This window comes from Tamandua tetradactyla, chromosome 23 (genome assembly GCF_023851605.1).
Source record: "Tamandua tetradactyla isolate mTamTet1 chromosome 23, mTamTet1.pri, whole genome shotgun sequence".
Lineage (NCBI taxonomy): Eukaryota > Metazoa > Chordata > Mammalia > Pilosa > Myrmecophagidae > Tamandua > Tamandua tetradactyla.
The window spans coordinates 17,759,127-17,786,243 of record NC_135349.1 but is presented as its reverse complement, the minus strand read 5'-3'; the positions used below and the strand labels follow the sequence as shown (position 1 = coordinate 17,786,243).

At 37.1% G+C, this 27,117-nt stretch overlaps 1 protein-coding gene and 1 pseudogene across 4 annotated transcripts in view; one reads left to right on the top strand and one right to left on the bottom strand.

The window, feature by feature from the left end:
- The window catches only part of TPST1 (tyrosylprotein sulfotransferase 1), a 185,289-nt gene that overhangs the window by 120,181 nt on the left and 37,991 nt on the right, over nt 1-27,117 (top strand). The window lies entirely within an intron of this gene.
- LOC143667790 (mediator of RNA polymerase II transcription subunit 1 pseudogene) lies at nt 2,638-5,631 on the bottom strand (annotated as a pseudogene).

Here is a 27,117-nt window from a genome sequence, read left to right as displayed (position 1 = left end):
ATTACATTATATAAGATTGTAGCTCCAACTTGCTGGAGTTTCTCACTCCGTGCCTAGTTTTGAGGAAGCAAGCAGCTACATTGGAGAATTCCACATGTCAAGGAATTGTGTACAGCCTCAAGGAGTTGAAGGCATTTTCTGGCCCATAGCAAGCAAGAACTGGAGCTTCAAGGAATTGAATTCTTTAACAACCTGAGTAAACTTGGAAGTAGATTCTTCCTCAGTTGAGCCTCAGAAGGGCTACAGTGCTTACTAGTACCTTGATTGCAACCTTGCGGAGACCCTGGGCAGGGGACCCAGAAAAGCTGTGCCTACATTCCTGACCCAGAGAAATTACTAAATAATAAATGTGTTGTTTGAAGCTGCCAAGTTTCTGGTAATACTGTTATGCAGCAATAGATTGTTAATATGTAGATATTGGTCACTTGTGTTCTCTGTTTTCTTGACAGCTCTAACTAGGAGTTTGCCAATTTTATTGGTATTTTCAAAGGATGAGCTTTTGGTTTTTATAGTTCTGTTTATTGCTTGCTTTTTTTTTTAAAATTTCTGCTCAGAACGCTATCTATTCTCTTGTCTTTCTTATTCCTTCCTTGTACTTACTTCAGGTTTATTTTATCTTTCTTTTTCTAGCTTAGGGTGTAACCTTAGGTAATTGAGTTTAGAGCTTTCATCTTTTTCTGATATGTGCATTTAAAGTCATAAGTTTCCCTCTAAACATAGCATTAGCATCCCACAAATTTTAATATGTTGTATTTTTCATTGCCATTCAGTTAAAAAAAAAATTCTAATTCCCCTTGTGATTTTGTCTTTGGCCCATGAATTACTTAGAAGTGTTTTGACTTCCAAATGTTTGGGGTTTTTTTAGATAGCTCAAGAATATTGAATTCTTATTTAATCCTGTTGTGTCAGATAAGATATATTTTTTCCCCTCGCTTTTCTTTTTTTTAATGCAGGAGAGTTGTGCTAGGGACTATACCCTATCCTGCTGGATTCAGATTTCTAAATGGAATCATCAGAAATGGCACAATGCAGGTGTCAAAATAAAAATAAGGCTGCAGAATTTTGAGAGGACCTTCCAAATACTGAGAACTTGGTTGCACTCAAAACAGTCTGCTGGATTTCTGTATTTATGAAAAGGGCTTCTTACTGATGTCTCCCAGAATCCAGATTCAGACCCACTTCTCTATAAAGGTCCAGTTGTGTGGCTGCATAGTAGCAAAGACTTACCTTCATGCCATACCTACCATTCTAGGCCTCCACTTCTTCAAGTGAGCTTGAAATTGTTTTAAGTGATCAATGGCTGCACATTTTTTAATGTTCTACCTTAGGGAGCATGCAGTAGAGTGATTAAAGTCTGGATTCCTTCTCCATGAGATGAAGAAAAACAAGGAGCCCAGCTCTCAGTAATGGCATTAGTTTTCCTACAAACAAAATGCTGGGATGTGGGCTTTTGGCACATTGTGGAAATAGGAGAGCTATTAATTCTGTAATGGTTTTCATGCCATTGGGTAGGGAGGTTGTCCCACATTAAACCTTACTGCATCTGAAAATGAGTTTTTGTCTCAAAAAACCAGCCCTGCTTTTCTTTTTAAGGGGAAAAGAGACTATATAAATATATACATCATTACTACCATAGTGAGATATCTGCTAATATTCCTATAAAGTTTGAACCTATGAAAAAACTAAACTAAACGTATTTTGGTTCTTCTACTTAACTCCAAAGGTGAACTCTGACTAAGCTGCTTGAGTTTAATGCTATGTCAGCATAAACTACAACCCCCCCCACCACAAAACAAGGCTGACTTTTCTGTCTCCCATCATTTTGAACCCTGACCCTCATAGAATTAAAGAGAAACACTGTATAAAAACAAAGAGTTAAAATAGTACAAATAAATAGCTAAAATGTTCCCTTCCTTAATTACTCCTAAGAAACAGCCACCAAACATTAAGTGTACAAAATAACCAAAGTCTTTCATATGCCCATGCCTCAAATGGACAACTACCAAAAGTTGAGCAACTTTCTTGTAAATGCATCAAGGAATGTATTGCTTTTTCATTTCCTGCCCAGCCCTTCAAATGCACGCACTAAAATGAGTTAAAACATGGCCTAAAGGGAAAAAATAAATATGTATGACTATTTCCTACAAAGCTGTTCCCCATCTTTCTCTCTCCTTATGCCCTCCTCCTAAGCAAGTATATTAACTTTTTTTTTAATTTTTTTTAATTTTAATTTTTTAAATACCAAAAAACACAAAGCAAATGCAAACATTCCTATTTTGATCATTCCGTTCTACATATATAGTATATTAACTTTTTATTTTCCTGACAAAGAAACAAAGAATTCTTGGTAACCAAAATCAAATCTTGTGGTCTCTTTAGAGGGGTCTGGCTATGCCCTTCTAAATTCACCCAGCTCACCATCAAAGCCATGCCATTTAAGATTCTTAAATACAAATCAGACCCGTCTGACTCACCCCTAAAGTAGTTTGCCCATAAACTTACTAGTTTTTCTCTGTCCATGTTTTTGTTTAAAAAAACAAATAAGGTTCCTAATTCGCAACCTTAATCAGGGCCACAATCATCATCTTCCTAATCAATGAAGTCAGCTAAGCCTTGCGTGCCTTTCTGCTGATAAGATCATATGTTACTTGTCATAAACAAGGATTGGTCTGAAGAGATGGGTGATTTAGACCAACTCTCTGGCCTGGTGCTATGAGATTTTTTTTTCTTGTCTCGATCTTTGCCCAGTTCCCTATCTTTGTCTTTTACTTTCTTCTTTTCCTTTTCATGCTTCTTATGCTTCTCTGCTGTATTCTGGAAGTGGTCGGATGTCATCATCTGAGCTGGGACTATTCTGGTAAGAGTTCTCTGCTATATAAGAAGGTTACTCACCTTCACTGTCCAGATTAGCCTTTGGGCTTTTATTTAAAAAAATACTATTAAAAAATAGGAGTGCGGGCGGGCCGCGGTGGCTCAGCGGGCAAAGTGCTTGCCTGCTATGCCGGAGGACCTCGGTTCGATTCCCGGCCCCAGCCCATGTAACAAAAACGGAGAAACAGAATACAATAAAACAAGAAAATGTTTAAAAGATGTTTCCCTTTCTTCCTTCCTTCCTTCCTTCTATCCTTCCTTCCTTCTCTCTGTCTTTCCTTTAAAAAAAAAAAAAAAAATAGGAGTGCAAGGATAGTTCAGTGGTAGAATTCTCACCTGCCATGTGGGAGACCTGGGTTCGATTCCTGGTCCATACACTTGCCAAAAAACAAACAAACATACAAACAAAAATATTCAACAAATGGTGCTGTGATAACGAGATACTCACATGGAAAAATAATGAAATGTAGGTGTATGCTGGTAACATTCTATGGCTGGGAGAGCCACACTCATGTGTTGGAGTGGAATCACTGATGAGTGGAGAGCCATAGCTTTGAAAAAAGGCTGTCTGAGTGAGACCTGAGCCCTTCATTACTCTCTCCAGGTTTTTGCAAAGTCACTTTGATGTTAATGCTGGGGGATCCCTGATCATGCCTGCTGATAATCTTTGTGACACACATGCTTCCCACAGTTTTGACTCTAGAGTCTTCTTGAAAGAATTCACTGAGCTCCCTGAGATGGAAACCTTTGATTTGTCATTATCATTTTTCTCATGTTTGCCCTGGAATTCTCCTCCTACATGTTATGTTTGACGACATGGGAGATAGCCAGAAAAAGTTATATTCATCCCCATCTGGCCATCCCTTGGGTCTTCACCTCCATGGCCAACAGTGACAACCTCACGCTTCAGTTTATCTATGACACCTGTTAAGGATGGCTTCTTATTTCTGCTAGGAGATTTCCCTTTAGAACTTCCATGCTGATTCCAAGACATGGAAGAGCCACTTGAAAAAATACAGGAAGATGCTTTACAAGAATTAGATGATGGGGGAGTTTTCTCAGACAAATGAGCCTGAAGACCCTAACCTTGAGGATGACTTCATGCCAGAGCTTGGACTAGTTCCAGACATATGAGAACCACCAGAACCTGAACTGATAGGGGACTTGGCTTTAGAGGATGAGGTGTCCCATGAACAGGCTTCATTGGAGGATTCTTAAGTGATGATGTGTTCCCTTGAAGTGTTATTTTGGTGGTAGAGCTACTACACATTCCATACTTAGTACTGGGAGAAGAACCTGGCTTACTTCCAGACTAGATGAATTTTTAGACTGACTAGATCCAGATTGCCCTTGGCTAGAATACATGCTACTACTTTACTTGGAGTTTGATGAGCCTTCTGATTTATTGCTTTTCATCTCGCCAGAGATGGAAGCAGAAGATGACAAAAGGATAAGGTAGAATGACTATGGTGGCTTTTACTGCCCAAGGAAGACACAGGACCACTGCTTGTATATTGATTGTAAGAGGAGGGTTTGCCCACCATCACTGTTCCCTTAGGAATCTGAATAGTGATTTGGGGAATGGGTGATGTGGCAACACCCAAGTCTGAAATCTTCCTTTACTGCCTGGAGATTTGGATCCAGCGATACTGGTAGATAGGGTAAAAGATCAGTTTGAACTATAAGATGAACATTTCCCCTCTGGGTCTGCCTTCTTACCCTCAGAGGCCAGAGGTTTATCTTTGCTTTTGCTACGATTAGAAGGGGTCTGACTGCATTTCCCTGGTTTTCTCTCTAAAACTAGCCCTGGCAGACTACTATTACTGGTTGCTTTCATAAAAATATTCTTTTCCAAAACCACTTTGGCTTTGGCTGTTCTATAAATCAGGATTGTAATCTACTCCATCAAGAAGAAAATGAGTTGTAGGGGAGTCACTACTAGGGCTTCCAGCAGCATCTGCAGTAAGGTAAGCTTATTGTATATTCGATTTTCATTTTATTGGTTTGAAAGACCATGTTCTAGTTTGCTAGCTGCCAGAATTCAATATACCAGAAATGGAATGACCCTTAAAAAGGGGGAATTTAATGAGTTGCTAATTTACAGTTCTAAGGCTGAGAAGATGCCCCAACTAAAACAAGTCTATAGAAATGTCCAATCAAAGGCATCCGGGGAAAGATACCTTGGTTCAAGAAGGCCGATGAAGTTCAGGGTCTCTCTCTCAAGTGAGAAGGCATGTGGCGGACACAGTCAGGGCTTCTCTCTCAGCTGGAAGGGCCCATGGCAAACATGGTGTTATCATCTGCTAGTTTTCTTTCCTGGCTTCTGGTTTCATGAAGCTCCCCGGGAGGCGTTTTCCTTCTTCATCTCCAAAGGTCGCTGGCTGGTGGACTCTCTGCTTTGTAGTGTTGCTTTCTCTGAATCTCTCATTCTCCAAAATATTTCCTCTTTTATAGGACTTCAGAAACTAATCAAGACCCACTCAAGTGGGTGGAGACATGTCATCCCATAATCCAGTTTAACAACCATTCTTGACTAAATCACATCATCCAGGGACATAATCTGATTACAGTTTCAAATATACAGTATTGAATAGGGATTATTCTACCTTTATGAAATGGGATTTATATTAAAACATGGCTTTTCTTAGGGGGCATACTTTCTTTCAAACCAGCACAGACCTCAGGGTCAAAAAGGGCGCTATGAGCATGCCCAGAGTTTGAAGGATCTCGAACAGGGGTGCCAAATAAGTGGATAATCATCAGTAGTGCTGGGAAGCCTAGAACCTTCTTCTGCAATGTCTGGACCAGTGCTGTCTGAATTGCATAGTTGAAACATCCTTTGAATACTGGGTTGAGGTATTGGCTGTGGTAAGTTGTTTGGGCGTATGCTACACTGGCTTGGAGCTGGAGTGATGTATGCAGTAACCAGCGTGTTGACTGTCATGTTGTTATGGTGTGTATTTTATACCGCTATTATGAATGAGAATGCCACTTCATTCACTTTAAAATGAGATAATTGATCAGAAGCAGCTGTTTGGATACCATGATAGTGAATAAGACATTCTGTATGTGAAAGGATGTTCATTTTGATAGAAATGTTGTGGGCAGGAACAACATGTCTAGAGCATTAATTCAAGGAACACAAAGTACTGTCCATTCCAAGATGGAATGGTTCAGTGTAATGAACCTACTACCGGATGTTTGGCTGGTCCACCTGGTATACAGTGCCTTATCAGAGAATCAGTGTTCTCTGCTATTGGCAGATTGGACACTCAGTTATGGCTATAAGCCAGTCAGTCTTGGCAGGTGGAAGCCTGGGTTGTTGAGCACAACTCTTGCTACTTTATTCATGAGCGTTTAAGGAAACAAAGGAAAGCAAAGACTGGTGAAAGAGACTGGTTGACAGCCACGGAATGTGTCATTTTGAGAGCCTCCTCTGCTGAGATTGTCTTTTGGTAATCATTTACATGGGACACAGATATTCTCACAATTTTTTCTATTCAGAAAAATTCAATGACATACTACTTTTCATATTCTCTTGTCAGAAGTTTTCCAATCTTTTCCCTTCCAAGTTTCTGAATTTTTAGCCAAACCATAGCCATTGACCATGAATCAGTTTGGATCCATAACACTGGCTGTCTCCCCTTTCAGACAAAATATGCAGCCAAATTTGCTGCATATAGTTCATAATGGGCAGCTCAAGTGGCATGGTAACTCAGTAGCCCCTCCTTAAGGGCTCACTTCCTACTGGGTCCCAGGTGCAAGCCAAAAGACATTCTCAAAAAAAGAATTATCCCCAGAAGTTAGCATCATTTTGCTTCAAAATCCTCAGGGTCTACACTGTGATTCACCTGTAGGGATCTACCGGAGTGTCCACACATGAATCATATGGCCCCAGAGGCAATGCATCTGGCAGGCAGTCTAGACCTATTTCAAAGCCATCTCTTGCTCTGGACCCCACTCAAAATGTAACTTTATGAGTTATTGTTTACCTGTTAACAAATGAGGTAATTGTTGCTTCAAAAATCCAAAGAAGCACACTAAGTGTTGTGCATATTTTTTAGTGAAAGGAGATACTAGATGTACCAGTTTGCCCTTAGAAGGGATATTTCAATATTTTTTAGAATGTGGATTGTTAGAAATTTTACTGAGGTGATAGTCCACTAAATTTTTTTAGAGTTTATATTCCAAAGCGTTTTACCAAGGAGATACCGCATTTGCTGCTTCCTGTTTAACTAGGTCCAATTAGCATGTGAGATTGGAGTAGTGGCACAGTATGAGATTTTGTTCAGTAGTGAGATGATCAGGGTCCCTGTAGACTAGATTTTGACAGTTGGCTGGAAAGTTGTTAAAGCCCTTTAGTAAGATTGGTGATCTTTACTAACAGGTCTAAAGCTAGAAGTGTTTGCTGGGTCAATAACTATATACCTAATTCTAGGAACTAACCTGATTTGCTCTAGTAAAGTTAATGTGTCCAAATAACAAGAGACACCACTTCATTAAGTGTTATTTCGTGTGTTTGAAGTTTTTGTATTGGGTTGTTGGTGCTGCTAATCTCTGCATTCTCTCTAGGGATGCAATATTGCTTTTGATTTAATATTTTGGAAGAGAGAAGCAGCTCTAGTGGAAGCCCTAAAGTAGGCTACCCATCTATTTTATTCCTAGGGAGTAAATTCATGATCAGTTAACTACCACGAAAGATCTCTATAGGTCACACAATTCTGTTTTCCTGTTCTGCACATGGAGTAGTGATAATTTTTCACACATACCCATCCTCACCCCAGTTATAAGGGAGTAGGTTTCATTGGCAGTTTTTCCCACTGTTCTTTCTAGCCTGCAGAGAACAAGCACCAAAGAGCTTTTCAGGGTGCTATCGCACCCTTCACCACTGTATTTCTTAAAGTCTTGATGAAGGAGTAAGTTCTCTGGACTTATTGTGGTTTAGTATTTCTGATTTATAGATACTGGATTTTCTTAGAGTTGGGCATTATTTACTGTAATTATTTCTGAATTTCAGAATAGGTATTTATTGGCATAAAAAAGGATTGATTTCCTTTCTTAAAATTCTAAAGGAAACTGCATTAATGGCAACCCAACCAAACTTCTTAACTGCAGGTCTTCTTTCATGCTCAAAAAGTAGTCTCATTAATTGAGTATGAGTGCTGAATCATTATATTGATATTTCTTTTAGTCTCCAGTACCTTAGAGCAACTAGAAGTAAAACCCTAAAATTATGGAATTGTAACCCATACCAAACTCTGGAATCTGTTCTACGGCTAATTGTTGCAATGTACTTTAAAATTTATTGCTTTATATGTATATGTATGTTATTTTTCAAAAAAAAGAGAGAGAGAAGGAGGAGTTTAACTAAAGAAAAAACTAAAAATTATGAAACTGTAACCCAAACCAAACTTTAAAATTTGTCCTATAAGTCCTTGTTAATGTATTTGGAAATTTATTGCTTTTTTTGTATATATGTTATATTTTTAAAAAAATAGTAGTCTCATTAATGAACTCATAAAGAGAAAGATGAGAGGAACTTTGGAACCTACATCTTTTTTTTTTTTTTTAACTTTTTTATAGTATAGCAAACATATATACAAAGCAGAGAAATAAAAAAGCAATAGTTTTCAAAGCACTCTTCAACAAGTAGTTACAGAACAGATCCCAGAGTTTGCCATAGGCTTCCATAGGATCCTCTCAGAATTTTCCTTCTAGCTACTCCAAAACATAGCAGGCTAGAACGCTTAGAATTTTTTTATCATTACAACTGACTTTTTTTTCCTTCTTTTTTGTGAAAAATGACGTATATACAAAAGAAGCTATAAATTTCAAAGCACAGCACCACAAACTCAAAACCATATTTCAGAATTTGACATGGGTTACAATTCCACAATTTCAGTTTTTTAATTCTAGCTGCTCTAAGATACTGGAGACTAAAAGAGATATCAATTTAATGATTCAGCATTTATATTCATTTATTAAATCCTATCTTCACTGTATAACTCCACCATCACCTTTGATCTTTGCATCCCTGTCTTTTGGCATGTTTGGGCTATGGCCATTCTATCTTTTTTGTATTGGAAGGGTCTGTCACTAATATGGGATAGGGAGATAGAACTATCTGATGTCCTGGAGAGGCTGGGCCCTCTAGGTTTCAGGACTTATCTGGACCAGGGACCCATCTGGAGGTTGTAGAAACCTCTATCTTTTGTTTGGGAGACTGGATTCCCCATAGGCTTTCAGATGGGATTACAGTTGTGAAAAGATACAATGTGTTAAATCATAAATGGCATGTGTGAGAGGAAATATGTTCTTGTGTCTATAACAAAAGGGCTCACTTGACATTTTATCTGGGTAGGTGAAAGGCAAAGAATAGGAAGATCCACCTTACTTAGCAAATATGAATGTATGGAACTCATTACCCCCAGAAAAATTTCTGGCAGAAAACAAATTATTGGGATACATTTATGAATGGCAATGCCAAAACTGTTGATAGACAAGTTGAGAAAAATCTGACCTTAAAGGATGAGTCAAGGGACACAATCAGGCCTTCCCTTGGCTATTCTCTTGGATTTTTAGACTGATCCTGTGGACCAGTTCCTGGGTTTCTAACAGTTTTTACCCTTTTAAAATACATTGGAAACATTTTTCATCTTATTACTTCATTCTTTCTGTGGCATGACTTGTCTCTCCAATTACCTACATTTTCCTCCTGGACATGTGCCAGGTCTTTGCATCATGCTAAAGCACCTGGAAAACCCTATGCCTAAAGAAAGTGTTTAGCAATTATCTGTTTAATAGTTGAAGCTTTAAAATGATGCATCTAAACAAACTAAAGAATTCTGAGACATGGTAAAATGTACTACTCTTAACTTCCTTCTGCATTCTTTATAGAATGCCTGAGGGAAACATTTCTGCCAGCTTTCTAAATCAAAGCAAATGATCTTAATAGGAAAAAACTGTCAAGTTAAGGAAATGAATTTCACTCTACAGTTGTTGCTTTGAAGTTCTGTGAAAATTTTATGAGAAGGAGAGCGGCATTCCTTTAAAATAGCTAAAATTTAAAGCACTTAAAATTTTAGTACACAAAATAAAGGAATGAGAAATACTTAAAAGATTGATTACACTTCAAATTAATCCTTGTAATATTAGTTAGAATATTCCTATTTTAGCCCAGAAATTCGATTAAATTAATATAGTCAAAGGGGATTATTTTCTGGAAGTGAGCTAGGATGTCTTACATAATTGTGGCAAGGGCACAGATGAAGCTGAGCTTCTTGGATAACTGGAACCACGATCTCATACACTACCCAAACTTTCTTTTGGCCTCTTTCTCTGCATTTCCTCCAGACATTGAGGAACATGACCCCATTAGCAGTTAGGATAGAAGTAACAGAATAACTGGTTAAAAGTAGTTCAAACAAGAAGTCCAGAGATAGGGTGGATACATTAGGGCCAAGTGTGATGTTTTTCCATAGCAATGTTCATGAGCAGAAGAAAGGTAAGCTCTCCTCATACAATTCCTTATTTTTTAAGACTGTAGAATCTTTCCTAGAAAATCCCTAGCAGATGTTTCCTTATAAAGCAGTAGCTAGAAAAAAATTGGTCACATGGTCATCCCACTTACAAGATTGTCTGGGAAAATGATTATCAGGCATTTTTACCTTCTTTTTAAAGAGGCAATATCAACAGAGAAGGAATAAGCAATCAACAGTGCTTAAAACGGTCACCAACAGTTGCCTTATATCCTGTGGCTCTCACTACCAGAAAGAAATTACCTTACTTCCCTTGTTATCACTATAAAAATCCCAGGGAAGGACCCTTATTTGTCAGGGTTAGGTCAGATTCCTACCCTTGAAACAATCTTGTACAACGTTAGAGGAGTGAGGTCATTGTGCCAACATTATTGTCAACTGGATACTGCCACCACTCCACCTAAGGCTGGGAATTGTTTCCCAGAATCCACTTCCCTACGTGACTCCGAGTTAGAGTGAGATACTCACATGAAATTGGAAAGGCAGAAATGAAGTCATTATTCTTGAGAAATTGTGGCAAATACAGCAGCTCCCTCAGCTAGAATTGGTATGCTGAAATGAATAGATTTAAAGGTGGTAAATGGGACAGTGACAGTCCATTATTGTTTCCGTTTGCTAAAGCTGCGAGAATGCAACATACCAGAAATGGGTTGGCTTTTACAATAGGGATTTATTAGCTTATAAATTTACAGTTCTAAGGTAGTGAAAATGTCCCAATTACGGCATCAGTAGGATGATACCTTTTCTGAAGACAGGCTGCTGGCATCTGTCAGATAGCAAGGTACATGGCCAGCATCTGCTAGTATTTTCCTCCCGAATTTCATTGCTTTCAGCTTCTGGTTCCAGTGGCCTCCTTTCTGAGCTTCAGTGGGTCTTCTCTTAGTTTCTCTGGGGCTTTTTTCTCTAAGCTCTCTTGGTTTTTTCTGTCCTTTATCCTCTCATAAAGGACTCCAGTAAAAGGATTAAGCCCACCCTGAATGGGATGGGTCCCATCTAACCTAACCAAAAGGTTGCACCCACAATAAGGTCTACACCCATAGGAATGGATTAAGAGAATTTTCTGACATTTTCTGAGGTACATAACAGCTTCAAAGCAGCACAGTGATAGATGAGGCAAAGCAGCTACTTAATTTATCACACATGTCCATAAAAGACAAGATTTTGGGTAAACAAAGTAACACTATAATAGAATATTACAGTGGAAATAAAAAGTGTAAGAAAACACAGGACAGTGGAGTTGCTTCTATACGTACCGGAGAACTTGGTAAAAAGAAGTAATAAACTGAACTTTAAATACTCCCCTTGAGGTCTGGATAAGGGAACCAGAAAGCTTCAGTAAATGTCCTGAAATGGTCCCTCATCACTTATAGCTACTGGATTGAGATTTCTGGAAGAAAAAAAAAAATCAAGCCCAAAGTCTGATCCTGAAAGTGGCTGGATAACAACAGTAATTGAATTAATAGGCTTGCACTGTCCATGTTAAAGTTAAGGTATTGATTTAATCAGTGAGATCTTGTTAATTAGGATGAGGATGCTTGGGAAGATTAGGATGAGGCTGAGAATCTTGGACCTCCAAATTCTGCTGAACCTTATGTATCCATTGGGATTTAGTCAGGGGAGTAAAGCCACTATGATTATCAGGAGAGCTTGTGGATAAGTCTGTAGGAAGCTGTTGCCTTTGTGAATCTATCATGTCTGTGGGTCTGCTACCAAATTGTGGTGGGCCTGAAGCTATTGGTCATCAGGACCAGGAGTTGGGAGGAAGATATGGAGATAGAGGAGAGCAAGGGCAAGTGTGACAAATATCAGGCACCTCTGTGCCTGTCTGTCGCTGTAACTGCCTGAGTAGACCCCCGAAAAGAATGGCTATTCCTTTATTTCTTTCTGTTAAATCTCAAGCAAGTTTCTCTTTTGATTCCCTCTGTTCTGGTTTGCCAGCTACTGGAATGTGATGTATCAGAAATGGAAGAGCTTTTAAAGGGGGGAATTTATTAGTTGCAAGTTTTCAGTTCTAAGACCATGAAAATGTCCCAATTAAAGCACATCTATAAAAATGTCCAAAGTAAGGCACCAACAACAGGTTATCTTCATTTAAGAAAGGCCATTGAAGTTCTGGGTTTCTCTCAACTAGAAAGGCACATGGTGAACATGGTGACATCTGCTAGCTTTCTCTCCAGACTTCTTGTTTCATGACTCTCCACCAGGGGTGTTTTATTTCATCTCTAAAGGTCTCTGGCTGCGTGGGCTCACATGGTTCTCATGGCTCTGCTGTGGCTGTGTTGGACCTCAAGCCTTTTCCAAAATGCTTCCTATTTTAAAAGATTCCACTAAAGTAATCAAGACCCACCTGGAATGAGTGGAGTCATATCTCCATCTAATCAAGGTTAATAACCCACAATTATTCAACTACTCTGTGTTAAAAATCACAGAGATGAGTCACATCTCTGTGGAGATAATTTAATCAAGTTTCCAACATACATTGCTGAATAGGGTTTAAAAGAAAGAGCTCCCTCCACAAGATTGGAATAGGATTAAAACATGGCTTTTCTAGGATACAAAATCCTATCAAACCACCACACCTTCTAACCTAAAGCAATACAGGGTAGGGGACTTGGAGAAAGGTAGTTCCCAGCATTAACCAAGTTGACAGTAAAATAATCCAACACACCCACTAGGGTGAACAACTTTCCTGGTTTGCCTAAGATTGTCTGATTTTAGCACTGAAAGTCCTGAGTCCCAGAAAAGTCTTTAGTCCTGAACAAACCAGTACAGTTGGTCACCCTACCCACCTTGCAATAGAGGCAGTCTTTTCTTTCTGTCTAAGAAATTTGCCCTCCTGCTGCTAGAAGAATCTGTAATGATCTTGCAAGAGATATTTTACCCTCTGCACTTATTCAGGGGAAAATGTAACAGAAGGTATTTCTAGATTGGTATTTTGTTCTTATTTTTTTAACGCATATTATCAGTTGGGGGAAATAAATGAATAAAACCAGGTTAGTGAAATTAAAATTTAAAACTTGTATATCATAAGCATCATAAAATTAAAAGGCAACAAATAAACTATTAAATATGTTACCCACTGTCACCACTATTATTCAGTATTTTCCTAGAAGTTCTTGCCAGAGCAGTCAGGTTAAAAAAAGGAAATAGAACACATACAAATTGGAAAACAGGAAAGGAAGAAGTAAAACTTTCCCTATTTTATGGATGACATGATCCTATATATAGAAAATCTTGAAAAATCCATAACAGAGCTACTAGAGCTAATAAATTAGCAAAGTGGTGGAGTGTTTTAGTTTCCTAGGCTGCTCAAACAAATACCATGAAATGGGTTGGCTTAAACAATGAAAATTTATTTGCTCATGGTTTTGAATTAAAAGAGAGTCCAAATAAAGGTGTCATCAAGGCGATATTTTCTTCCCAAAGACAGGCATTCTGAGCCTGTAAGCCAGTGATCCATAGTTCTTGTCACATGGCAAGGCGCATGGTGGTGTCTCCTGTCTCTCCCTTCTCTGCCAGGTTTCATTTATGTTCAGCTTCTGGCTGCTCCCTCTGTGGTTCTTTCTATGAGTCTGAATTTCGTTCTCTTATAAAATACTCTGATGATAGGATTAAAACCCATCCTGATTGAAATGGGCCACAACCTAACTAAAGTAATCTCATCAAAAGGTCCTATTTATAATGGGTTCATACCTGCAAGAATGAATTAAGTTTAAAAACATGTTTTTTCTGTGGTACATAGCTCAATCACCACATGGGGTAAAGATCAGCATGCAGATATCAGTACTGTTTCTGTTATATACTAATAATGAAAAATCTGAAGAGAAAATCAAGAAAAAATTCCACTTATAATAGCAACTAAAAGGATAAACTGTCTAGAAATAAATTTAACCAAGGATGTAAAGGACTTTACATGGGAAACTAAAAACATTGCTTCAAAAAATTAAAGAAGCTCTAAATAAATGAAAGGACATTCTATGTTCATGGATTGGAAGACTAAATATTGTTAAGATGTCAGCTCTACCCAAAGTGAAGTGATTTAGAGATTCAGTGCAGTCAAAATAAAAATTCCAACTGCATTCTTTGCCAAAATAGAAAAGCCAGTCATTGCAGAAATAGAAAAGCTAGTCATTAAATTTATTTGGAAGGGTAAAGGGCCCCAAAATGGCCAAAACCATCCTGCAAAGGAACAAGGTTGGAGTATTCATACTTCTCAATTTTAAAACTTATTACAAAGCTACAATAATCAAAACAGCCTGGTACTGGCACAAGGACAGACATGAATCAAAGGAATCAAATTGAGAGTTCAGAAATAAACCCTCACATCTATGGCCAATTGATATTTTAAAATATTTTTACTGAGAAATATCCATACATATTCGGTCCAACCATATCATAAACATAAACAGTGACTCACCATATCATCTTGTAGTTGTGTATTCTTCACCATGATCATTTTTAGAACATTTGCATCACCCCAGAAAAAGAAAAAAGAAAAAACTCATACATCCCATACCCCTTACCCCTCCCTTCCATTGACCACTAGTATTTCAATCTACCCAATTTATTTTACCCCTTACTCTCCTATTATTTATTTTTTATCCATATTTTTTTTACTCATCTGTCCATACCATAGATAAAAGGAGCATTAGACACAAGATTTTCACAATCACACAGTCACTTTGTAAATGCTGTATTGTTATACAGTGGTCTTCAAGAATCAAGGCTACTGGAACACAACTCAACAGTTTCAGGTACTTCCCTCCAGCCACTCCAATACACCACAAACTAAAAAAGGGATATCTATATAGTGCATAAGAGTAACCTCCAGGTTAACCTCTCGACTCTGTTTGAAATCTCACAGCCATTGAAACTTTATTTTGTCGCATTTCCCTCTTCCCCCTTCTGGTCAAACAGGCTTTCTTACTCCCCTGATTATCAGCTGGGAGCTTAATCCCAGCTCATCATGGGGTTTCTGTCCCATGTTGCCAGGGAGATTTACAGCTCTGGGAGTCATGTCTTACGAAGGAAGGAGAGCAGTGAGTTCAACTGCCAGATTGGCTTAAAGAGAGAGGCTACATCTGACCAACAAAAGAGGTTCTCTGGGGGTGACTCTTAGGCATAATTATAAGTAGGCTTAGCCTGTTCTTTGCAGGAATAGTTTCATAGGGGCAAACCCCAAGATCAAGGACTCAGTCTATTGATGTCAGTAGGTTTTGACTAGAGTGCCTAGTCTGGTCAATTGGAAAAGAATAGTCTCTTCAACAAATGATGCTGAAGAAGCTGGATATCCGTATGCAAAAGAATGAAGGTAGATGCCTCCCTCATCCCATAGGCAAAAATTAACTCAGAAAGGATCAAAGACCTAAATATAAGGACCAAAACCATAAAACGCCTGAAAGAAAACACAGAGAAACATCTTTGGGACTTTGTGTTAGGGACTGGGTTTTCAGAGTAAAATAAATTTGTAACATTTATGACAAAGACTTATTGCCCTTAATAATATTTTTTAAGTCCTATAAAACAATAATAAAATTATTAATAACCAATGGAAAAGTGGGCAAAAAACATGAACTGGCAGTACACAAAAGAAAAAAATGCAAACAGCCGACAGATAATGAGAAATATATTGTCTCACTACTAGTTAAAGAAATGCAAATTAGAGCAATGATATGCCAATTTTTTGTGTAATAAACTGTGGACAACCATAATATTCCATGATGGTAAAGGATGTAATAAGATAGTTGCTGTTTTTGTTAAAGTAAGTTTAACAACTTTTGTCAAAGTGATTGTGCTGGTTTGAAAGGATGTATATCCCCTAGAAAAGCCATGTTTTAATCAAAATCTCATTTTGTAAAGGCAGAATAATCTCTATTCAATACTGTATGTTTGGATCTGTAATTAGATCATCTCCCAGAGATGTCATTTAATCAAGAGTAGTTGTTAAGCTGGATTAGGTGACAACATGTCTCCACCCATTCGGGTGGGTCTTGATTAGTTTCTGCAGTCCTATAAAAGTGGAAACATTTTGGAGAACAAGAGCGATTCAGAGAGAACGGAGCAGAATGACGTAGCCACGAGAAGCAGAGTCCACCAGCCAGCAGCCTTTGGAGATGAAGAAGGAAAATGCCTCCCGGGGAGCTTCATGAAACAGAAAGCCAGGAGAAGAAGCTAGCAGGTGATGCCATGTTCACCATGTGCCCTTCCAGATGAGAGAGGAACCCTGACAGTGTTCACCATGTACCTTTCCAGATGAGAGAGAAACTCTTGACTGTTCACCATGTGCCTTCTCACTTCAGTGAGAAACCCTGAACTTCATTGGCCTTCTTGAATCAAGGTATCTTTCCCTGGATGCCTTTGATTGGACATTTCTATAGACTTGTTGTAATTGGGACATTTTCTTGACCTTAGAACTGTAAACTAGCAACTTATTAAATTCCCCTCTTTAAAAGCCATTCTGTTTCTGGTATATTGCATTCTGGCAGCTAGCAGACTAGAACAATGATGTATACACATGGCTAAAAAGTCAAATATGAACGGGCAATTCCATTTCTAGATATATATCCCAAAGAATTAAAAACAGGGACTCAGACGGGTATTTGTACACCAATGTTAATCACAACATTATTCACAATAGCCAAACATGGAAACAACCTGTGTCTATAATAGATGAATGGAAAAACAAAGTGTGGCATATACATGCAATGGAATATTACTCAGTTGTAAAAAAGAAATGTTCAGATATAGAGGTAGAGAATAGTTTAGAGGTTAACAGAGGCCAGAGGTGGGCAGGTGGGGGCCAGGGGAGGCTGATAGAGAATATGTACTGAGTTTCTGTTTGGAGTGAATGAAAAAGTTTTGGCTAATGAGTAGTGGTGATGGTAGCACAACATAGTGAATGTAATTCTACTGAATTATTCACTTGAAGATGATTACAATGGGAAATTTTGTGCTATATATATACATATGTAACCACAATAAAGTTTTTTTAAAAATCAAATTAGCATAGAAGGCCTTTTAAAGAAAAGAGTTTTATGCTTTTCTCCTATCCAGCTTTCCCTGTCCCTAGTTTTGCTTCTCAGAGGGAATGGCTTTAAGTCTTTTAACACTTTGATTATTTTTTTCTGGTGGTTTATCTCCACATGTCACATATGATGTTCATGCCACTGTTTGATTCATGTATTGTACATATTATCTGTTGACTTACAGCTCTTGCAAATGAGAATTTGCTCATACTACTTTTAGTACAAATGTTTGACTATTTTTGGCTCATCTATTTGTTATCTCTGTAGCTTTGGGTATTGTGCATTTAGCTTTACATCTTTTTCTTTCAACAGTAAATATTATCTCTTGTCTGTTCACTTAAAATGAGGATATTAATTAACTAAATTCTTCATTCAGTTCTCCTCTCTATCTCTACCTTCTAGTTTCTATCCTCTGTACTTACAGATCACCACTGTTGACAAAATATTCATTCTGTTTTATAGCCATAATTAAATCCGTGTTTTGTGCATTGCTTTTAAAAGTTGATAATATTGTTTACATTACAGTAACTATCTAAACATTGTTCACTATAAAGGCAAGTGTTATGCTGCAATTGTACTTATTATTCAGCTTTTAATTTTTCTTGGAGCTTTGTGTACTATTATTTGCCTTTATCATATCTTCAGATTTTTATTCTTTTTTACACTATTGTGCATTTTCTTTTGAGTTACCTATTTTCCTGAAGGCCTCTTTGCCCACAGTTTCCTATTGATCTCTTCTAGAATGGTTGCTCTCTGGGCCTTCCTCATAACTTTCAGCCCAGGACTTTAATTTACTGCTCTCTTTGAATGTATGACCTTTTTCCTATATCCCATATTATAGAATTCTAGGATGAAAATAATTTCACTTCAGAATTTTAGTGTATTGTTACACTGGATTCAGTGTCCAGTGTGGCTGCTTGGATTGTCGTGTTTTTTTGTTTGTTTGGGCTTGGTAGCTTTTCCTCCTCTTCCTCCCCTCCCTCCCCTTCCCCCTTCCGTTTGGTGTTCTGAAACTTCACAATGTTGGATTTCGTTCTTTTGGGTACTCAGTTGGCCTTTCCTTTTGAAGATTCATATCCTTCACCTCTAGAAAATTCCTTGCTATAACTTTATGATTTCTTCCCTACCATTGTCCTCTCTGACCTCCTCTACTTTCTGGAATATTTTTCCTTATTATCTCTCATGGACATTGAGATTGGCAGTGAGGAGGATGCTTTTCTTGGGAACTGTACATCTTTCATGCTTACTTTCTGCTGGTTTGGGTTGCTTTAAAGGTTGAAGAGTTCCAGGCTTTTATTGGCCAGATCCATAATATTTAATCTCCTTAAATTTTTAATTATTTCAGACACAAAAATGATTAAAAATAATGCAACTCTATTATATATGACAAGTGTTAATATTTTGTTATATTTGGTTCATATTGCTGTCTCTCTCTTTTAATAAATACAAGCATTACCCCTTCCTTCTCATGAAGAAACCACTCTCTTGAAGTAAACGTACATTATTCTTACATACTTTACTGTTTATGTATAATCTAGAAATAGTATATAGTGTTATTAGAACCTTTTAAAATTTCCCCCAAAGAGTATCAATTTTTGCAATGAGTTTCTTTTCACTAACTTTTTTGCCCATTCATTTAAACTGCTATATAGTATTCCATTATATGAATAAACGATGGTTTATCCATTTGCCTATTGGAGGATGGGTTTCAGTAACCATCCTACATGTCTCTTTGTGTGCATATACAGGAGTTTTCAAGAATGAGTACTTGGTCAAAAGAGCATGGCACTGGCATGAAGATATATATTGATCATTGGAATTGAATTGAGAGTTCAGAAATAGACCCTTACATCTATGGTCAATTGGTTTTTGACAAGGCTACCAAAACTATTCAACACCAACAAATGGTGTTGGGAGAACTGGATATCTATATCTAAAAGATGAAAGAGGATCCCTATCTCACACCTTACACAAAAATTAGAACAAAATGGATCACAGAACTAAAAATAAGAGCTAGGACCATAAAACTGCTCGAAAGAAATGTAGAGAGGCATCTTCAAGATATTGTGGTAAGAGGTGGTTTCTTAGACTTTACAGGCACAGAACAAGCAATGGAAAAAAAAGAGTTAAATGGAATCGCTTCAAAATTAAATAACTTTGTGCTTCAAAGGACTTGGTCAAGAAAGTGAGACGACAGCCCACTCAATGAAAGAAGATATTTGGAAACCATATATTTGATAAGGGTTTAATATCCAGAATATTCATATATAAAGGGGTCAAGGATATAAAGACATCCTGCAACTCAACAATTAAAAGACGAACAACCCAATTAAAAGTGAGCAAAAAACTTGGATACTTTTCCAAAGAGGAAATGCAAGTCCAGGACCAGATGGCTTCACATGTGAATTCTACCAAACATTCGAGAAAGAATTAGTACCAATCCTGCTCAAACTCTTCCAAAAAACTGAAGAGGAGGGAAAGCTACCTAACTCATTCTATGTAGCCATGTCACCCTCATACCAAAGCAGGTCAAAGATATTATAGAAAAAGGAAACTATAGACCAATCTCCCTAATGAATGTGGATGCAGAAATCCTCAACAAAATTCTAGCAAATCGAATCCAGCAACACATTAAAAGAATTATACACCATGACCAAGTAGGATTCATCCCAGGTATGCAAGGATAGTTCAACATAAGAAAATCAGTGAATGTAACACACCATATCAACAAATCAAAGCAGGGAAACCACATGAGCTTATCAATTGATGCAGAAAAGGCATTTGACAAAATTCAACATCCCTTCCTGTTGAAAACACTTCAAAGGATAGGAATAGAAGGGAACTTCCTCAACATGATAAAGGGCATATATGAAAATCCCACAGCTAACATCATCCTCAATGGGGAAAAACTGAAAACTTTCCCCCTAAGATCAGGGACAGGACAAGAATGTCCACTATCACCACTGTTATTCAACATTGTGTTGGAAGTTCTAGCCAGAGGAATTAGACAAGAAAAAGAAATACAAGGCATCAAAATTGGAAAGGAAGAAGTAAAACTATCACTGTTTGCAGATGATATGATACTATATGTCGAAAACCCTGAAAAACCCACAGCAAAACTACTAGAGCTAATTAATGAGTACAGCAAAGTGGCAGGTTAAAAGATCAACACTCAAAAATCTGTAGTGTTTCTATACACTAGTAATGAACAATCTGAGGGGGAAATCAACAAAAAATTCCATTTACAATTGCAACCAAAAGAATAAAATATTTAGGAATAAATTTAACTAAAGAGACAAAAGACCTATAGAAAGAAAACTACAAGAAATTCTTAAAAGAAATCACAGTAGACCAAATAAATGGAAGGGCATACCATATTTATGGATTGGAAGACTAAATATAGTTAAGTTGTCAATTCTACCTAATTTGATTTACAGATTCAATGCAATACCAATTAAAATCCCAAAAACGTACTTTACAGAAATAGAGAAACCAATAACCAAATTTATCGGGAAGGGCAGGGTGTCCCAATAGCTAAAAAATATCCTGAGAAAGAAAAATGAAGTCAGAGGTCTCATGCTACCTAACTTTAAGGCATATTATGAAGCTACAGTGATCAAAACAGCATGGTACTAGCATAAAGATAGATATACTGACCAATGGAATCTAATAGAGTGATCAGATATAGACCCTCTCATCTATGGACAATTGATCTTTGATAAGGCAGTCAAGCCAGCTCACCTGGGGCAGAACAATCTGTTCAATAAATAGTGCCTAGAGAACTGGATATCTACATGCAAAAGAATGAAAGAGGACCTATATCACACCCTATACAAAAATTAACTCAAAATGGATCAAAGACCTAAACATTCGCTGTAAGACCATAAAAATGTTAGAAGAAACTGTAGGGCGATATCTTATCAATCTTATAATAGGAGGCAGTTTCTTAGACCTTACACCCAAAGCACGAGCACTGAAGAAAGAAAGAAATAGGAACTCCTCAAAATTAGACACTTTCATGCATCAAAGAACTTCATCAAGAAAGTAAAAAGACAGCCTACACAATGGGAGACAATATTTGGAAATGATATATCAAATAAAGGTCTAGTATCCAGAATATATAAAGAGGTTGTTCAACTCAACAACAAAAAGACAGACAGCACAATTACAAAGTGGGCAAAAGACATGAACAGATACTTCTCAGAAGAGGAAATACAAATAGCCAAAAGGCGCATGAAAAGATGCTCAACTTCCCTGGCTATTAGGGAAATGCAAGTCAAAACCACAATGAAATATCATCTCACACCCACCAGAATGGCCATATCAATAAAACAGAGAACGACAAGTGCTGGAGAGGATGTGGAGAAAGAGGCACACTTATCCACTGTTGGTGGGAATGTCAAATGGTACAACCTCTGTGTAAAGCAGTTTGATGGGTCTTCAGGAAGCTAAGTATAGAATTGCCATGTGACCCGGCAATACCATTGCTAGGTACCTACTCAGAGGACATGAAGGCTAGGACACAAATGGACATTTGCACATCAATGCTTATAGCAGCATTATTTACAATTGCAAAGAGATGGAAACAGCCAAAATATCCATCAACAGACAAGTGGCTAAACAAGCTGTGGTATATACATACAATGGAATATTATGCAGCTGTAAGACAGAATAAAGTTATGAAGTAGGTAACAGCATGGATGAACCTTAAGGACATTATGCTGAGTGAGATCAGCCAGATACAAAAGGACAAATACTGTATGGTCTCACTGATATGAACTGACATTAGTGAATCAATTTGGAGAATTTCAGTTGGTAACAGAGACCATCAAAAGATAGAAATAGGGTAAGATTTAGGGTGATTGGAGCTGAAGGGATACAGACTGTACAACACGACTGATTGTAAAAATTCAGAAATGGATAGCACAATACCACCTAACTGTAATACAATAATGTTAGAACACTGAATGAAGCTGAATGTGAGAATGATAGAGGGAGGAGGGCTGGGGGCACAAATGTGATCATAAAGAAAGATAGATGATAAAGACTGAGATGGTATAATCTAGGAATGCCTAGAATGTGTAATGATTGTGACTAAATGTACAAATTTTAAAATGTTTTTGTGTGAGGAAGAACAAAGTAATGTCAGTACTGCTGGGTGTTGAAAATAGATAGTAATTAATATTTAAAATTTTTAACTTATGTGTGAGACTAAACCAAAAAAAATGTTTATTTGGTACAAAATTTTTGTTTTGATGAGTGTAGTTTCTAATATAACTTATGCAGACAGCTTATTTGAACACCATAAGTACATGGAACCTTGAATAGGGCATAAGATTTTGTAGGTTTGTCCAGAGTGATGCCCTGATAAATCCCAGAGTGATTTGAACAGTGAATAAAAAAGTATTTGCAAAGCCCCCTTGGGGGAATGGTGAGAGAGGGAGAAAATTCAACCTCCCTAAGTGGAGAATTCCTGATATTCTCACAAGCAGTGGGGACAACCAAAGCAATAGGCTGAGCCCCCAATCCTGGGGTTTGTTCATATGAAACTTAACCCCGCAAAGGATAGGTTAAGCCTACTTAAAATTAGGCCTAAGAGTCACCCTCAAGAGAACCTTTTTTGTTGCTCAGATGTGGCCTCTCTCTCCCAGCCAAGGCAACAAGCAAACTCACTGCCCTGCCCCCTGTCTACGTGGGACATGACTCCCAGGGGTGTGGACCTTCCTAGCAACATGGAACAGAAATTCTAGAATGAGCTGGGACTCAGCATCAAGAAATTGAGAAAACCTTCTTGACCAAAAGGGGAAAAGAGCTAAATGAGACAAAATAAAGTGTCAATGGCTGAGAGATATTCCACACAGTGGAGAGGTTATCCTTACGCATTAAATAGATATCACCTTGTTAGTTAAGATGTAATGGGGAGGATGGAGGGAGCTGTCTGAAAATGTAGATCTGTATTCCAGTAGCCATGTGTCTTGAAGATGATTGTATAATGATATAGCTTTCACAGTGTGACTGTGTGATTGTGAAAACCTTGTGTCTGATGCTCCTTTTATCTACCTTATCAACAGACGAGTAAAACATATGGAATAAAAATGAATAATATGGGGAACAAATGTTAAAATAAATTTAGATTGAAATGCTAGTGATCAATGAAAGGAAGGGGTAAAGGATATGGTATGTATGAATTTTTTTTCTGATTCCTTTTTCTTAATTGATGTATATGTTCTAAGAAATGATCATGATGATGAATATACAACTGTGTGATGATATTGTGAATTGCTGATTATATATGTAGAATGGAATGGTCATATTATAAGAATATTTTTGTTTGTTATGTTAGAAAATTTAAAAATTAATAAAAAACTGAATGTAAATGTTTGGAAATTGATGGAGGTAATGGTCACATATTTCTGTGAGTGTAATTAACAGCACTGAATTATGGGTGTGGTTATGGTTGAAAGGGGAAATTTAGGATTGTGTATGTCACTAGAAGGAAAACTAGGGGATAAAACATGGGACTGTATAACACAGTGAACCCTAGTGTGGACAATGACTGGTTGATAGTATAAATATAAGAATGTTCTTACAGGAACAGAACAAATCTATGTCCCTATTACAAGGTTTTATTATTAGGATAGTATATGGGGAAAATACACCTAATGCAAACTATGGACTATAGTTAACAGTAATATTGTAATATTCTTTCATCAATTGTAACAAAGACACTATACTGATGCTAAACATAAATAATGAGGGTTTAAAGGGTATGGAATTTTTCTTTTTTGGAGCAATGAGAATATTCTCAAATTGATTGTGTTTATGAATGCACAACTCTGTGATTATACTGAAAGCCAATTGATTGTACACTTTGGATGGCTTATATGGTGTGTGCATAAAATTGTTTAAAAAAAAAAGAGTAGGTACTTAATGGTACACACACACACACACATCTTCAGCTTTACGAGGTATTATCAAATTGTTTTCCTCTGTAGTTTATCAGCTTATACTCATTAGCAATTCGTAAGAGTCCCTGTTTCCCTGCATTTGCCAATTTCCACTTTTCAGACTTATTATTCTTTGACTGTGTAATAGTTAGGAAGTGGTTTTTATGTGGATATTTTAATTCATATGAGGTTGAGCTTCTTCTTGTTTGTTTATTAGCATTTGGGTTTCGTGTTTTGTAAATTACCTATTCATATCCTTTGATATTTTTTTTTCAGTTTGACAAATTTATTGGTATTTTTAGTAAAGACATTCATCTCAGTCATTTCTCTCTCCCATCTTGACCTTATATAAATATTTCATTGGGGTCAAGAAAAGAATGTATAGGAGAGAGATAGTTTTTATTTTAACATAAACAATAAAATAGATGAAATGGAAAGTATGTCTATATTAATGTAAGTTAAATCCACGTATCTTTTTTATATATATATTTTTATTGAGAAATCTTCACACACATACAGTCCATATGTAGTCTACAATCAGTGGCTCACAATATCATCATATAGTTGTGTATTCATCACCATGATCATTTTTTAGGACATTTGTTTGCATCACTCCAGAAAAAGAAATAAAAAGAAAATAAGAAAAAATTCATACATACCATACCCTTACCTTTCCCTCTCATTGACCACTAGTATTTCAATCTACCCAATTTATTTTACCTCTTATCCTACCTATTATTTATTTACTTTTTATCCATATTTTTTTACTCATCTGTCCATAGCCTGGACAAAAGGAGGATCAGACACAAGGTTTTCACAATTACACAGTCACATTGTAAAAGCTATATTATTATGCAGTGGTCCTCAAGAATGAAAAGCATATGTCTGTGATAGCTTAGGCATTCACAGCAGTAATATGCAAAACAGGAAAAAGGTGGAAACAGTCCAAATATCCATCAGCTGATAAGTAAATACAATTTATGGTATATCCACACAATGGAATACTATTCAGCATAAAAAAGAATTAAGTACTGATAGAATGATACAACGCAGGCGAATCTTGAAAATATTAGGCTAAAGTGAAAGAAGCCACTCACAAAAAACCATACAGTGTATGAGTTCATTTAAATCAAATGTCCAGAATAGGGAAATCTATAGAGATAGAAAGTAGTTCAGTAGTTGCCTGGGGACAGGGAAGGGGTGAAAAACTACTGTTAAAGAATAATGAGATTACTTTTTGGGGTAATAAAAATGTTAAATTGTGACAGTGGTTGTATAATTCTTAATGCACTAAAACCCTCAAAGGGTATACTTTGAGTGAAGTGTATGGTATGTGAATTATATGCCAATAAACAATGTTTATAAAGCTTTTTTAAAAGATGATGACAAAACTAAGTATTAGAGAGGATGTGGAGCAAATGGAACTTTTATACTGGTGAATGAGAGTGTACATTGGTAAAGTTACTTTGGAAACCTCTTTGACAATATCTCATAGAGTTGAATATACACATACCATATAACCTAACAGGTCCAGAGTTGCACCCAAGAGAAAAAAAGTGCACATATGTTTGCCAAACGATATATACAAGAACATTCAAAGACATATTACTGCTAATAGCCAAAAATTGAAAACAACCCACCTATGTCTTTGTATAGTTCAATGGGTAAATTTTGGAACGTGCATACAATTTAAAACCATGCATCAATGAGAATGAATTAATTACTGGTTAATGCTATAACATTGAGGAATCTTAAAAATATAATACTGAATTAAAAAAAAAACTGGAATAAGAATACCTACTTATGATTCCTTTTCTGTTAAGTTCACAGTTACTCTTATTGGGGTGGGTCATTTTATGACTAGAAAGAAGCATGAGGGAGCCTACTGGGTTATATTCTGTTTCTCAGTGTTCAAGCTATAAAGTTTCATTGAGTTACACATATTCCTTTATGTGTTATAATTTAAAGTCTATTTAAAATTGAAAAAAATAACAACTGAGTTATCTAAGACTTCAGTTTTTAAGTCCTGGAGTGTAACTGCTTTGCCTTATTCTTGGAAATTATCCAAAAACCAATAATAAGAACAAGAAATAGAGAAACTCTATGTTTCGTACTTGGAGAAATCTGCACCCTGAAGAAGAAGACATCAAGGATGGCCAACAAATGCAATGAAGGTCAAACTGAAATAAGAAGGGTTCCAGGGGGCGGGCCACGATGGCTCAGCAGGCAAGAATGCTTGCCTGCCATGCCAGAGGACCCAGGTTCGATTCCCAGTGCTTGCCCATGTTAAAAAAAAAAAAAAGGATTCCAGGAAAGTATGGATCAACAAATGCAGCAAAGTTCAAGCAAAGGTGAAGAGAATACCAAAGGAATCAATTTTAGATGGGAGCATAGGTTTCCACAGTAATTAGCAAGTCCTGAGGACAAAACCAACAGTCTTTTATCTGTAACAAAGAGGAACATTACACAGCCTAGTGGCGAGAGCGTCCCTGGATTTGGTTTCACATGAAAAATCAAGAAGCAGGGAAGGCTTGGATTGAACACAGACCATAAACCATATTTTCACAAAGCCCTCTATTGTGAAGAAGGTTGATAGGCTTAGCAATGAGAGCAGACCTACAGTGTAGATCTTGGTTACTTCTTGAAGAAGTAAAAGTTAAAAAAACTCAGTTCTTATATACAGTCTGTATCATAAAGAGAATTCCTGCTATCCTGGAACATAGCTCTGGCTTCTCC